Genomic DNA, 14,747 nt, shown 5'->3' on the forward strand with positions numbered 1-14,747 from the left:
GTTTGTGACAAATTCTCACTTATGATGTACCTGTGATAGGTATGAGATATATCAGGTTCAAGACTATATTTAATGACGGTGCGTCGGTGCCCGTGTTTTAGTAAACCAACACTCCAACAGTTGGCTGCTGGATATGTAGAGGCAGTTTAGGATAGGTAATGGTAGGTTAGGGTTAGGTAAAGTTAGGAAGGATTTGTGATAGAAATGGAGGTCGAAATCTTACAAATCACTTAAAGACTATAAAGAAAAAGTGTGGTGTAAAATTCAGTGCAGGTGCAACATCCAACACTAGATACTGACAAAAAAATAAATGATTCAAATAAATAAGAAATACAGAGCCTCCTTTTGACTTTACCGCTAAGAATGCAGCCAGAATTATTATTTGTTTGTTCATTTAGTTTCTGTTTATTTTTGCAAGAAACAGGCAGTAGTGACATATAAAAATTAAGCCCCTAGGCGGAGTCTCCTCTCCAAGCTGTGTCCGCGAGGGTAGGCCGGTCACCCTCCAAGCACCGTTGATCACTACGTTATTCTATGGAGCACACTTCAAATTATACCAGTTCGATTATATTCGTAATACAATCAAGAATTAACTTTCAACATAATCTACAAAAATACTGTAATACGTAACATGAAACGAGCAAAACAAAAAAATAAGTGGGACACGAGGAAGAAAACGAAGGAAAGCCCAAGATGAAGAATGTAGAAAGTCAGCCAAAATACTAACTGCATTTTTGAAAAGAGGAAAAGATTCTGAATCACTGACATCAAAATCAGCAGAGGATGGAACGAGACCTGGTTATAGCACTACAGCGCATGACTACTCCAGGGCGTGAACAAGAAGAGAGGTCCAGCAGTGAAGGAGATTCAGGATAGCAAGATTTAGAACTAATAGAACACCAAGATTCATCAAATTCTGAAGAGGAGTTGGACAAATTTCATGATCCAGATCAACAAGGCGAGCCAAAATTACCAGAATTGCAGCTGATGTGACTCATCATCAAGACTGGATATTTGAAATTTGACCAGGCATCAGGGAAAGCAATCGTGTCAGATTCACTTCGCACAGAAATAATGGAGAGGGTCGATTTGTTTTCAGAACAGTGCTGGACCTTTTCCATAAAAAAAAATAAAAATAAACGGTCAGTGACTTCAGCATGGTTTAAAAAGCAATTAGGAGAAGGAAAAGGAGGTGAGGTGAGTCGATCTTGGTTGGTGTATTCCCCTGTGAAGAGCACAGCATTTTGTTTTTCGCGTCTGCTTTTCTCATCAAAAGATGCAGTCAGTCACTGTTCTTCTCTGGAAACAGAAAAGGTTTCAATAGGCGAAAAAATATCGAAAAAAAATCAAAGCACATGAGAACCCCCCCAAGGCATCGGGATTCTTTCACAACATGGAAAGAAATGGAAATGCGTCTTATAAAAAATGAAGGGTTAATAGATGCACAGCTTCAAAATCAAATTGCTACAGAGAAGGATCCTGGAAAGATGGCAGCAAGTACTTAAGAGGGTGTTATGCTGCGTAAAATATATATCCAAACAAACTTTGGCCCTAAGAGGCCACAGAGAAAGTACCACTCATATTGAAAGGACAGTCACAGTAACACTGGAAATTTCGTAGAACTTCTGAAGCTTGTTGCAGAGTTTGATCCAGTCATGAAGGGCTATCTTATGTAGGCTATGTGCAACAAAATCCAGGATCAACTACTTACCTTTCACCTGAAATACAAGATGAGTTCTTCCAGCTTTTAGCATCTGCTGTTAGAGAAAAACTACTGTATGCCATCCAGACAGCCAAATACTTTGGACTAATGTTTGATTCAACTCCTGATGCTGCTGATCGGGAACAAATACCCATCTCCTTCCGTATATTCGTGGCGTTACACGGGGATGTGCCGTTCTGGTCCAGGACCACATCGCGTGCACGGATTGTGAGTCCCCTCCTTTCTGTGGACCTGATGTGGAGGTTCAGGGCGTGGTTCTCCATCTGGCGACGTCGCCCCTAATGGTATACAATGTATACCGAAGCCAGAGGAGCACCCTGGAGTTGGGGGAACTTTTCTCCCAAGCTGCCAGGGGGGCAGTGTACATTGGGGGCGACTTCAATGCCCACCACGCCCTTCTGTCATCGCCTCTTCAGTCCAATGAAGCAGGACGGCACATTTCCTTACTTCTGGAGGAGATGGGTGGTGTCTCCCTCCTAAACAACACGACAGAGCCCACTCATATTGGAGGAGGTCGCCTCGACCTCTCCTTTGTCTCAACCCCTCTGTCAGGCCTGGCGTCATGGTCACTCCACCCACACCTTGCGAGTGACCACTTCGCTACTCTTGTTGGCTTGCCTCTCGCCCCCCTCCCCCCTCCCCCGCCTCCCACACCACGATGGGATCTACGCAAGGCGGATTGGGCGGCCTTTGACCGTGCTCTCACGGCGGCCTTTGCGACATCCTCTCCCGCCTCAGACCTCGAGAGCCGGGCAAATCAAGCAGCAAATATCTTTTCGCACGCTGCCTCTCTTGCCATTCCTTTGCAGCGGCGCTCGGCGAGATGCTACCGGGACGGCTGGTTTTACTGCGACAGGGTCAGGGAATTGAACCATAGGCTGAATGCAGCACGCAGGCAGTACCGGCGGCGCCGAACATCTCCGCACCGCCGGTACCTGGTTGCTGTGACTCGGCATGTGGTTACTGAAAAGCGTCGCCTTAAAGAGGAGGCGTGGATCGGATGGTGTCGCACCCTAGATTCTCACTCCACACTCCGTGAGATGTGGGGGAGAATCAGGTCCATCTCCGATCCACGTCCTCCTCGTCCGCCCTCCCACCCTGACCCTGCCGCTGAGGCCAGCCGTCTTGCCCAGCATTTCGCTGACCGCTCAGCCTCTTCCAATCTCCCGCAGTCTGTCCGAGCCTTACAAGTGCAGCTGTCCGCCTCTCGCATAGCGGCCATTCAGACGGCGTGTAATACACCTGACCCCGCTGACTGTCCCATCACCAGCGGAGAGCTTCAAAAAGCGCTGAGGCGCCGGGAGGACACTGCACCAGGGCTCGATGGGGTCACGTACTCCATTTTAAGTCATGCTGGAGATTGCGGTAGAGAGCGTCTGCTTGATTTGCTCAACCTCTCGTGGTCTGAGGGGCGTCTGCCGAGGTCGTGGAAGATGGTGGTCATCCACCCGATTCCGAAACCTCGCGATCCCACTGCCATGCGCCCCATCTCCCTGCTCAGTTGCTTTGCAAAGACAGCTGAGAGGGTTGTGCGGGCTCGTCTTGCTTGGTGGCTGGGACCGCTGCACCCAAGGATTTATGCATATCACCCAGGCAGGAGTGCCACCCACTGCCTTGCATCATTCCTTGGGGAGCTGAGGGGCGGACGGGGGATGGCCATCTTCCTCGACCTCGAGAAGGCATTCGAACTGGCGAACCCCACCGTTATCTTGGCAGCTCTAGCGGCCAGGGGAGTAGGGGGCAGGCTCATATCCTGGGTCCAGGATTTTTTTAGTGACCGCACTGCGGGGGTCCGCTTTCAGGGGCACCTCTCCCCTTTTCACCCGCATACCAATGGCACCCCCCAGGGAAGCGTTTTGAGCCCTATCCTGTTCAATGTCCTGATGGAGGAGCTCCTTTTTGTTGAATATGGGCCTGGCATAACTCTACTCTGTTACGCTGACGATCTGGCCCTCATGTTTACACGGAGAGACTGTTTTCAACAGGCAGACTTGGCCTTTTCTCGGTTACACGCAAAGTGCAACGAGCTAGGGCTTAAAATCAACTTTGCTAAGACGAAGTGTCTGCCTTTTGGCCTCCGCCCCCCCGACTTTCCACTGCTGCTTGGAGGTCATCAGCTCTCAATGGTCACCGTCCACCAGTATCTGGGGGTTTGGCTAGATGGGGGCCTCACCTTTGCTTGCCATGTACGGTATCTGAGGGAACGTGCTTCCACCCGAATGGCTGCTCTCAGATACCTCTCCAGGCGGAGTTTGGGGGCATCATTTTCTGTCCTCCGGACCTTTTATATTCACGCAATCCGATCTCTGGTGGACTACAGTGCCATCTGTCTAACTGGTCTCACTCCACCAGTGTCTCGATCTCTGGAGGTCATCCAGAACGATGCACTCCGCATCATGCTGGGTGCTCCACGCTGGACCCGGATTGAAAATCTGCGTATGGAGGGCGGGGTGCCGTCTCTGGCCCATCGCATTATGTTACGAGCGGCAATCGTCACACTGAAGATGATCCAGTGCCTGCCTCACCTGCCCGTCACTGCCCTCCTAAAACGCCTTCTCGGCCGCCCACCCGAGCCGGCCCCTCAGCGTGACTGGGCTCGCAACACGGCCGCTGTCATCCATGGACTGGGAGCTGCGGCGAGCCTCTGTCAAGACCCCGACTCCCCCTTTTCCGGATATGTTGATCCACCGCCATGGGATCCTCCTCTTTTTAATATTTTTTGTCCATCGGAGGCTAAACCCCGCTCCTCGATTCCAGCACTCCTTCGCCAGGAGGGTCTCAGTAGGGTGGCAGCTCTGGCCTTACCAGACTCAGCCATCTATTACACTGATGGCTCTGTTTCCCCCAATGGTGCAGCTGGAGCAGCCTTTGTCACTGGGCAAATAGTGGAAGCTTGGCGACTCTCCTCAGGTGTATCCGCTTTCCAGGTGGAACTTGCGGCCATCCTGGGTGCTTTGCGCCATGCTCACCACCATCGTCGCAACCGAGTCATAATCCACACAGACTCTCTTTCCTCGATTCAGAGATTACGATCTTTTTCGCTGCATGACAACGTCTTCCTCCTAACAGCGATCCATACATTCGCATCACTTCTTGTCCATAGGGGCGCAACGATTAACCTGCACTGGCTCCCGGGACATGTGGGAATCAGTGGCAACGAGCGTGCTGATCACGCTGCGCGCTCAGCTTGTGATCTTCCAGACATCACATTTCCACTACGACCTAGTCCCTCGCACCTCATCCGCACTCTCACTGCCACCATAGGAAGACTATCCCTAGAGGACCATCAGCTCTGGGTCACGGAGGGCTCTTGCTCTGCAAAATGGTATGCTACTGCCACGTCCTATTCCCTCCTGCTGCCCCTCCCAGGTCTACCTAATTTTATTGTAGTCCGACTTCGAAGATTGCGTCTTGGGTTTCTCTGCTACAAGCAAATTAGGGGTATGGAGCCAGACCCGTGTGAACATTGCTTGGCCAGCTGTGAGAAGCCCCTTTTGCATTATCTTCTGGACTGCCCAGCCACCACCAGGCTCAGGTCTGAGCTCGACTCGGCCCTTGCCCGAACTGGTGATGTCTTTAGGGACGCTGCTGGCATTGTTGCCCATGCTCCATTAAATATATTACTTACTACGGTAAGGGATTACCCTCCACCTCGATAAAGCAAGCTCGCGCAAGTAGTGCGCACCTCTGACGGGCTCTCTGTTTGCCCGTGTCCCAGGAAACTGGGACGAATATCTCACAAACAAACACAAACAAGGGAACAAATGTCTGAGACCATTAGATATGTTGATATAAACTTTGAGGAAAAAACTGTAGTTGTGAAGGAATTTTAGGGTTCATTCAAGGTCATGAAAAAAGATGCAGTAAGTACTGCAGAAATAATATTGCAGAAACTGGAGAAGGATATCTTACTTATTGAAGACTGTCGATTACAATGTTACGACAATGCATCTGCAATGTCTGGCTACAAATCAGGAGAGCAACGGAGACTTGCTGCAGTTAACTCAAAAGCTACATTTGTAAACTGTGACAACCACACACTAAATTTAGCTGAGATTCACGGTGCTAGTCCTGAGGTGGCAAGTGTGATATTTTTTCAGTACTGTGCTAGCTACCTATGTTTACTTTTCGCGGTCAACTCTCCGTTGGGAGAGACTGAAAAGTACTCTTGGTGTGTCAGTGAATTCAGAGTCAGGAACTCGCTGGAGTGCCAGAGCAGAAGCAGTTAGACCAATACATGATCAACTAAAACATATGGTAGAACTACTGGAAAATATTGCAGATGATCAGGAATGAAACGTGAGATGCAAGAAGTGATGCGACTTAGTTGTTACATCGGATTTAACATTTAAACTTTTGGTTCTTCTTCGGTTCTGGAATGCTGCAGGCCTACGAAGTACTTGCCAATATCGACCGGGTTCAGAAAAGACTTAAAGACCACACCATGAACTTCCATGATGCTGCACAAGATATTCAGGCTTTACAAGGATATTTTATAGAAAATAGGGATGCCATCTGCAAGAATTCTCTTGAAAAAGCAAAGGAACTCTGAAATGCTTGTGATGTCAAGGTTGAGAGACGGCAGAGGAAGAAGGATGTGCCTGGGGAAACAGGAGAGGATGAAGGGCTCACAGCAGAAAATAAAATGCTACGACTAATGAAAAGTATGATTGACAAAATACACACAGAAATGGGAGATAGATTCATCAACTTGAACAAACTGGACTCCAGTTTTGGTTTTCTCTTGGACATAACGGAACTGGTGTCCACAACTGCTTGAAACAGAGATGCGCTTTTATGATACAAACTTGGATGGCTTGGAGATGTTCAATGAAATTATGGACTGCCGAATGCTACCCAAGACAAGGGCTAATGTTAAGATCTTGACACCAGAGTACCTACGTCGCTTCATTGTCCAGTAGCCTGTGGTAATCATGAAATATATCCCAATATGAAAGTTGGTCTTCAGATCTTTCTGACTATTGCAACATTAATTGTCAGTTGTGAAAGAACTTTTAGTAAGTTGAAGCTTATCCTCTCCTACAATCAATCATCAGTGGGACAAGAAAGGTTGTCAGCTTTGTCACTGCTTAGTGTGGAGCGGGAGGTTACAGACAGCATAAATTTTGATAAAGTTATAGTTAAACTTGCAATAGTAAAGGCAGGGAGAGTTTGTCTTTATAATTAGTTAATTATATATAAAGCATTAGGTCAAACTATTTCTTTTATTTAGTATATTGAGATGTTAACTTATCAGGTTATTATATCCAAAGAAGGGTTTAAGTTTTTACAGTATTTGCCTCATTTTTATATAAAAATAACTTAGCTTAATTGTCTTATATGCATTCTTGAGTCTGTCATAAAGTAATAACAGGAAGTAAACTAATGATAATGCATAAAAGAGTATTCATCCATCCAAACTGACCAACTATTTAATATTATCTACACTTTACCTTTTTCAGGTTATGATTTAGCTACACCAATTTGTCTGACATGTAAACGAATAAAAAAAATGCTATTATCACTTAGAAAAATAAATGCTTTTTCTACCGTATGAGCAAGTAATGTGCCTGCAAGCATGCTAGATCCATATGAATATTGTCTGCTTTATCACATCACATCAGTTGCCCACGTAAGAGCTTGCCTTATCTTCAGACATCGAATTTACTGAGGAATGTGGTCCAGGGTACTAGACTACTGCTAGACTCCTAGCTAAAATATAAAAGTACCATCATTGACCTACTTATTTTACTTTTCTTCATCCTCTTCTTACCCTAAAAATATGGCAGGAAATGCAGTTTTTGATGTTCTGAAACTCAAAAATTTCCGGGAGGCCATGCCCCCTGATCCCCCTAGGGCTCGCGCGTTCGGGGCTTGCAACCCTTATACATCCATTTTATCATAAGGGAGCCAGGAGGGGGCGCCAAAAATGAATTTGTCTCAGGGTGTTAAAGACCCTAGCTACGCCACTACCCATGCTGCAGTATTTGACCGCACACTCCATCAATTCCTGGGGCTTTCCCAATTTTGACTTTCTTCGTTGCTTCCACAACTTCCATCCTACTGATTTCTTCCTGGCTTCTCACATCCCTCCTTCTCAAGCCATTCTCCGGCTCCTTAAACTCGCATTATTTTAATTCTCTGTGTTCAACAATTCCTTAAAGTGTTCTCTCCATCTGCTCACTTTTTCTCCCTTCTCCACTAGAAATCTGCCATTTCTATCTCACTCCCTGAATAGCTTCTTTAACGCCCTGTCTACCTTTTTTTGCCTCTTTCCAAATTATTTTCTTACATTCCTTCCACTTTACACTCAAATTCCTACCAAATTCCTCATTCGCTCTCTTCTTACTCTCTTTTACTAACCTTTTCACCTCTCTCTTCCATTCTACTGTACATTATAACTCTCTTCTGTCTCTCAACTTCCTCCACCCCCGTTTCTCATCCACTTACTAATTATGCTTTGTGCCACAGCCTGTCTCACCTCTTCATTCCACCATGCTGTTCCTTGCACCTCCTTTCGTCTTCTCTTCATCCCACACACCACCTCACATGCTGCACGGATTTCCTCTGAATATCTTGCACACACCTTCCACTTCCCCCATCTGCTCCAAATCATACTCGTATTTACCCGATCGCTCCTCCACTTCTCTCATATGTTCTGCCTTTTTTCCATCCTTTTGTAACCTTTCCACCTTGTAAGAACTACTTCATCATGTCCTTCCCTTCTTCTATTCCTCCACTTCAATTACAGGCTTCACCAAACCCTGTTTCAGAGGTCTGCCACCAGGTGGTCTACCATCGCCCAGCCTCGATTAAATATTTTTGCGGGGTTTTAAAGACCTGTAAAATTGTACCTAATACGAAGTTAATAATAATATTGCTATTTATAAGAATCTTTTTCCCTATTCAATCCAGCGCATACTTATATACCTGTAAAGAAAAAATAACCAGGCTCTCAGAGAATCTTAGCTTGGGGACTAAAATAGTGTGCTGTCTATTTACATATATTTGAATAAATCGTGTGCAGTTAGTAAAAGGAGATTACCTTCAGGACTTCTGATGTGTGTATTTTAGCATGCTTTAAAGAAGTAAGCATTTCCACTGAAAATAATGTACTGAACGATTGCTTAGTTGGTGAGTCAGCCGGTTGGTTGGTGGGTTGGTGGAATATTCTCCCCACAGCATGGTGGGGAACGGGCAAACAAAGAGCCCGTCACAGAGTGGCGAAAATAGCTCCTATTCAGGAGCAAAGCAGGGACGAAGGCGTGCAGACAGGGCAAGGGCGGCAGAGGAAGGGAACGAGGCGGCGATGGAAAACAACCCGGTGATCGTGGAGGCAAGGGGGAGAGCGGTAGACAGCACGGCGCCGATGGAGAGGGCGCCGGCTTGCTCAGGTCGAACCCCCAAACGACTCGGTGATGGAATGCGGCTGGCTGCTCGGATGTTAACAGAGGGCAGAGAGGGACGAAAGAGCGATGTACAAAACGGCGCCGATGGTAAGGGCGCCGAAGCTCAGGTGGAAGTCCCGAACTCTGCCCTCAACCCCCATCTGACTCGCTCCAGCTCTCCACAGCAGCAGGTGGAAGCGTGGAGGGTAGGCCCGGTCCTGGTGGTCAACGAGGCACAACCCCGGCCTTGGTGGTAACGGAGAGAGGGTCGTCGGCCGGGTATAAATGGGCGGAGGAGCCTCGATCTCCTGATGGACCGACCAGGGCACTCCTCATGATGGAAGGACAGGCCCCTCCCTCGGCTGGTGCGGCTGCTGTGGAGAGCTGGTCCCGCCGGGAACAGCGGTGGAGGTGTTGCCTCGGCGAGAGGTGGACTGCGAGTGTGAGTCAGCCATATTAATCCAAACAAATGGCAGTGCGGTACGACACTGTAACCATAGCAAAGTACGAGGAGTTGAAGTGTAAACTTACTAAACTGTGCAGTGGAGCCAGGGAAACATTTAAAAGCATTATTTATGTTAGAATTTAGTTATTAAGATGATGAAGACGTCTGACAGGTCCGTATTGTTATGAAAAGTCATACGTCAGGCAGGACAGCATATCGAAATGTGCTGCGAACCTGCAGCTGCATATCTACTTCCTGTTGTGGATACTAACGAATGACAAATATTTTAATCACTGTTATCCTGTTTTATGCATGATTCTAGTAAAATTGCCTAGGTTTCGTCTCTATGTTATGTTTACAGAGATGAGTAAACTGAGGAAAGCTGAGTTTTCAAAATGACACCTATATAATCAAAAGGCTCCCATACTGTAATTTCTTTGTAGCATATCATGCCAGCTCAGTAATTTCATGATTAAAATCTGTTTTGGGGTGTTTTACTTTGTGTCAAAATTAAAAAGAAATTACACACTGGCTACTTTTTCAATGCCTACCCCGCATCAGAGCTGGGCGACGGAAGCGAACCTAGTGGCAGATTTCTGAAACAGGATCTGGTGAAGTGTCTAATTCAACCTTGACTTTCACCGCCACCAAGTGGTGGTCAGAAAGTCCACTCCCTCAACCTCTATATACTATTGCATCCTTTACATACCTTCTTATTCTGTCATCCACACGCACATAATCATTGCCTTCCGTTCATTAGTTCACCAGCCTCCCTTCTTATCACTCGCCACGTAGGCTATACCTGCAGATCATTTTGTGCCTGAAGTGGGTATCGGCTATCACCAGCCCCCTCCAGGCACAAATGTCCAATAGAGCACTGCCATTCCCATCCACTTCTGCAGGAACACCCCACTCACGAACTACTCCACCCACCTTCTCATTCCCTACTTTTCCATTCACTTCTCCAGTCAAAAACACTAGTTCCTTTCAAACTTTTCCATGCACACTTCTACATTTGTCCAGAACTCTTCTTTCACTCTGCTTGCACGATCTTGTGCTGGCACATGCACACAATTGCCCACATTTGTAGGCCAACTTTCAATCTTACCTACACAGGTCTTGAGCCCAGCCGATCCATACTCTCTTATATTCTCCTTCCATCTCCTGTACACAACAATACACGCTCTTTCTTTTGTCTTATTCTCACCCACTCCCGTGCATATACCCAATCCACAATCCCATTCTCTCACACTCTCACCCTACCATTTAGTTTCAGTTAATCCACATACATGCAATTTTGCACCCAAGTACAGTACAGTTGCGAGCAGATGACTCGAGGCCACCTAGTCCACCAACATGTTTGGTGTTTTATCTGGTAACAATGGTAGCTATGAACTTGACCGAGATCCAATCGGATGTTCTGCCGAAACAAACCCAGTGATAATTTGTCAGTGTGCAGTTCTAACTGGTCTCCAATCAGTATAATGCAAGTAAACGTATTATACTGATAATGATTAACGTGTCATACACATGGTAGATATATTTATAACCATAGTATTACAACATACGCTTCCAAGTAGTGGTTCATTCATTCATGTGAAACACACGGGTATTGGTAGTGATTTATTTTGTTCGACCATCGTCGTGAACCAAACGACCCTTACCAGTTTTCAAGAGATATGCCGTAGAGTTATCGTTTCCCCACAACCTCACATTATTATCACAAAAATACCGTCACGCCAGTCATCCCTCACCGTGAACCTCACTTTCGTCGACCTCTGAATCCGAAGCAGGTGGGAAAGTATGTGGAACAGGGGGAGGGGGATGTGGTAGTTATAAGGAGGATGGTGGGTGAGGAAGGGAAGGACGAGGTGGAACGTCTGATGGAAGGGGGGGCTGGTGGCATTGGTTTCCTCTTTGTCAATATACTGTATATATATATATATATATATATATATATATATATATATATATATATATATATATATATATATATATAGCTGTATTTCCAATAATTCATATAGGATAGCCAACCTTACCGCCCTGAAAGTAGCTCTCCCACCTCGACCCCATCCTTCCACACCCATTGTCCTCCTCTCTCCCAGACCCTCCAATTCCTCCTCCCCACCCTTCCTCACCCAACGTTCTCTTCACGCCCACATCCTCCTCCTTCTCCCAACCCTTCCTCACCCACCACCCTCCTCAGTCCCACCTCCTGCTTCCTCTCCTATAGCAATAACTGTGGTATGCACCTTTAACTCTCCCAGTTGCATCAGATTCGCTGATAACAGGTTTATGTGTCTCAGGTTGACGAGGCGGGGAGAAGGGCATCACGAATTATTTGTGATCATGCTAGGTTGCGGGGAAGCTGATAATCCTACGGCATGTCTCTTGATAACTGGTAAAGGTTGTTTGGTTCACGACGATAGACGAACAAAATAAATCACTACCGATACCCGTGTGTCTCGCATGAATGAACGCACCACTAATTGGACGTCTAGGTTGTAATATTATGGTTATAAATATATCTACCATGTGCATGATATTGACTGGGGACCAGTCAGAACTGCACATTGACAAATTATCACTGGGTTTGTTTCGCCAGAGCAGCCGACTGAATCTCGGTCAAGTTCATACCCACCACTGTTACCAGAAAAAACACCAACATGTTGGTGGACTAGGTGGCCTCGAGTCATCTGCTCGCAACTGTAGCTGGACGATCTCTCTCTCCTTCACCTCATCTTTTGCACCCCTTACATATTAGATACATTTATATAACAGGATTTCGAGTAAACAATTGAACACTATATTTGTTGCTTCTCGTAGTTGCTTTTATGTCTAATATCAATTACAGTTATGTTACTTTTACTATATATTAATACCACTTAAACAGGTATACATGTAACTGTCTGTGCATGTACAGTCGCCAAACGTTCCACCTGGGCCACCCAGCTGCGAGGGGTGGGGCCGCGGGTGCTGGCAACAGTGTATGTATTTGTTCGTGTGTACTGTAGATGCTCGAGGAAAAATCGGAGCACCAACTCTTTTCCTTAGTGAACCATAGTCAGAGTCTGAGTTCATCCTATAGATGGCGGAGTTGTGCGGAGTTGGGTGGGGCGTGACAACTGGGAAAATATAGGCTGTCATTAATCATATGAATATTACAATTTAGGTTATTCATGATTATTACAAGGTAGTTTTTGTTAGTTTGCAAAAGTAAATTATCTATACAGTATACGGCGATAATGGCAGTGAAACACGAACTCGTCAGTATCATTGGAAATTTACTCTCTTGACTTTTAATATGTGTCTGGGTGGGGAAAAATGTTTCAGGAGTAAGTTGGCGCAGCCAGCTATATGAATCCGAGTGCATGGAAAGTTGTTGTGTGCTATAAGTCTCGGTGACCAGGGCAAAAATCTGTTTGCTTATACTTATAAGGTAATATAATTACAATAATGAAATATAAATATACTATAATAAGTACTACAAGAATATATATTATGCAACTCATTTGGCCATTGGCAGTGTAACCTGTGGAGACGGTGGATTCGAAGAGGTGCTTTATGGGGAAGCTGCGCATGTGAAGGCCAAGGCAGGCACTGGTCGCAGGGGGGGATGGCGGGTTGCGTATTTCCCAAGTCTCGCCCGGTACCGCTTACTGCTGGGCCAATATGAAGGAGAATAGCGCTTGGGTTATAGCGATAAAACCAGCCATAGGATTAGCTTGGAAATAGTCTCATTCTCTTTTCTACCTCATTTTACACAATCTTTAACTGGGCTAACCTAATCTGGACCTAACCTAACTTAACCTTACCGCGCCCTTACCAATATAGTGAGAGACTCGGGAAATATGCTGGCGGGTTACGGTATTATATCACTTACAACTCTTTGACTGCCACTGTTTCTTGTTTATATTTTTTTCTTAATTAAAATAAAAACATCTTTAGTTATAGTTAACCAGTGATAAAATGACGACACTACAAAGAAAAGGGGCGATGGAGACGCATTTAACCATTAGGGCTTGTAACTATTTACTCTAGCATAATGATAACATATGGATTTAACCAATATTATACACTCATACAATGCGACAATGACACTTTGAGGCTTAAAGAAAACATAAAAATGGCAAATAAATACCAATGGGGGAAAGAAATTTAACGGACTTGACCTAAGAAAGAAGACCGTCCTAGGCCTGGAACTGAGACCCCGTAGGACGCAATGAACAGGCGCGGATCCAGAAAATGGATTTGGGGGGGCCGATGCTAAAATTTCACAGCCTGACATGTCTCAGAACACTGAAAACAACTAACGTGCAGAGACATTGCGAAGGACAGGTGCTCAGGCTCGTAAAGGGCACTAGTTTCTACTATATGTTCGCATGTGCGTGTGTGTATGTCTGTGAAAAAGTTCTACGAAAAATTAAAAGCCTTAGAGAAAATATCTATTCTTACTGAGGTTATGAGGGTGAAATATTGTTTGATAATCTATGCCATCAAGCTGCCCTCAGGGAAATCGTACTACAGTATATAATAAATTTCATATTTGAATTCAGCGTGAAATTCAGCATCAGAAAAACTGCACAAAACTTCGATCCCAGACAAAAAGTAAAAATCGAGATCTGGACCATGATGTATATCTCAAAAACTTCAAGTTCGATATTGACCAAATTTTGGTATATTGTAGAGCTCATCGATATATACCCAAAAAAAAAAAAAAAAAAAAAAAAAAAGGCGATTGGATACTCACATATTAAGGGCTTCAAACCAGCTCTCACAGTTCTAGATTGTGGTCTTGGAAGGCTGAAAAAACCGGACTTTCGAGAAAAAATACGATAACTTCTAACGGCACCTCGTAAGAAAAAAAAAAAAAATTGCATTTTTGTAATCTGCGTCAAACTCCATATCAAATGAGCACTAAATATTAAAAATAAGAAACACTTGAAAAGTTCGCAACTTTCGTATATACTGAGGACATGCAGGTAAAACAATGGAGGGATAGCGTGGACAAATATATTGGTTGGGAAGAGGACTGCCAGATGACAGGGGATATGTTGGCAATTTGTTTGGGGTATACTCTTATAGGAGTGAGGAGTCAGGGTTTTAAACATGCTCTTACATTTCAATTAGGCTGCAAATAATGCAGACACATTGCAAACATATTCTAACATCGGAAAATGCTTGCAAACAT

Source organism: Coenobita brevimanus, chromosome 75, assembly GCF_032717465.1.
Source record: "Coenobita brevimanus isolate Jiangsu-jjx chromosome 75, ASM3271746v2, whole genome shotgun sequence".
Lineage (NCBI taxonomy): Eukaryota > Metazoa > Arthropoda > Malacostraca > Decapoda > Coenobitidae > Coenobita > Coenobita brevimanus.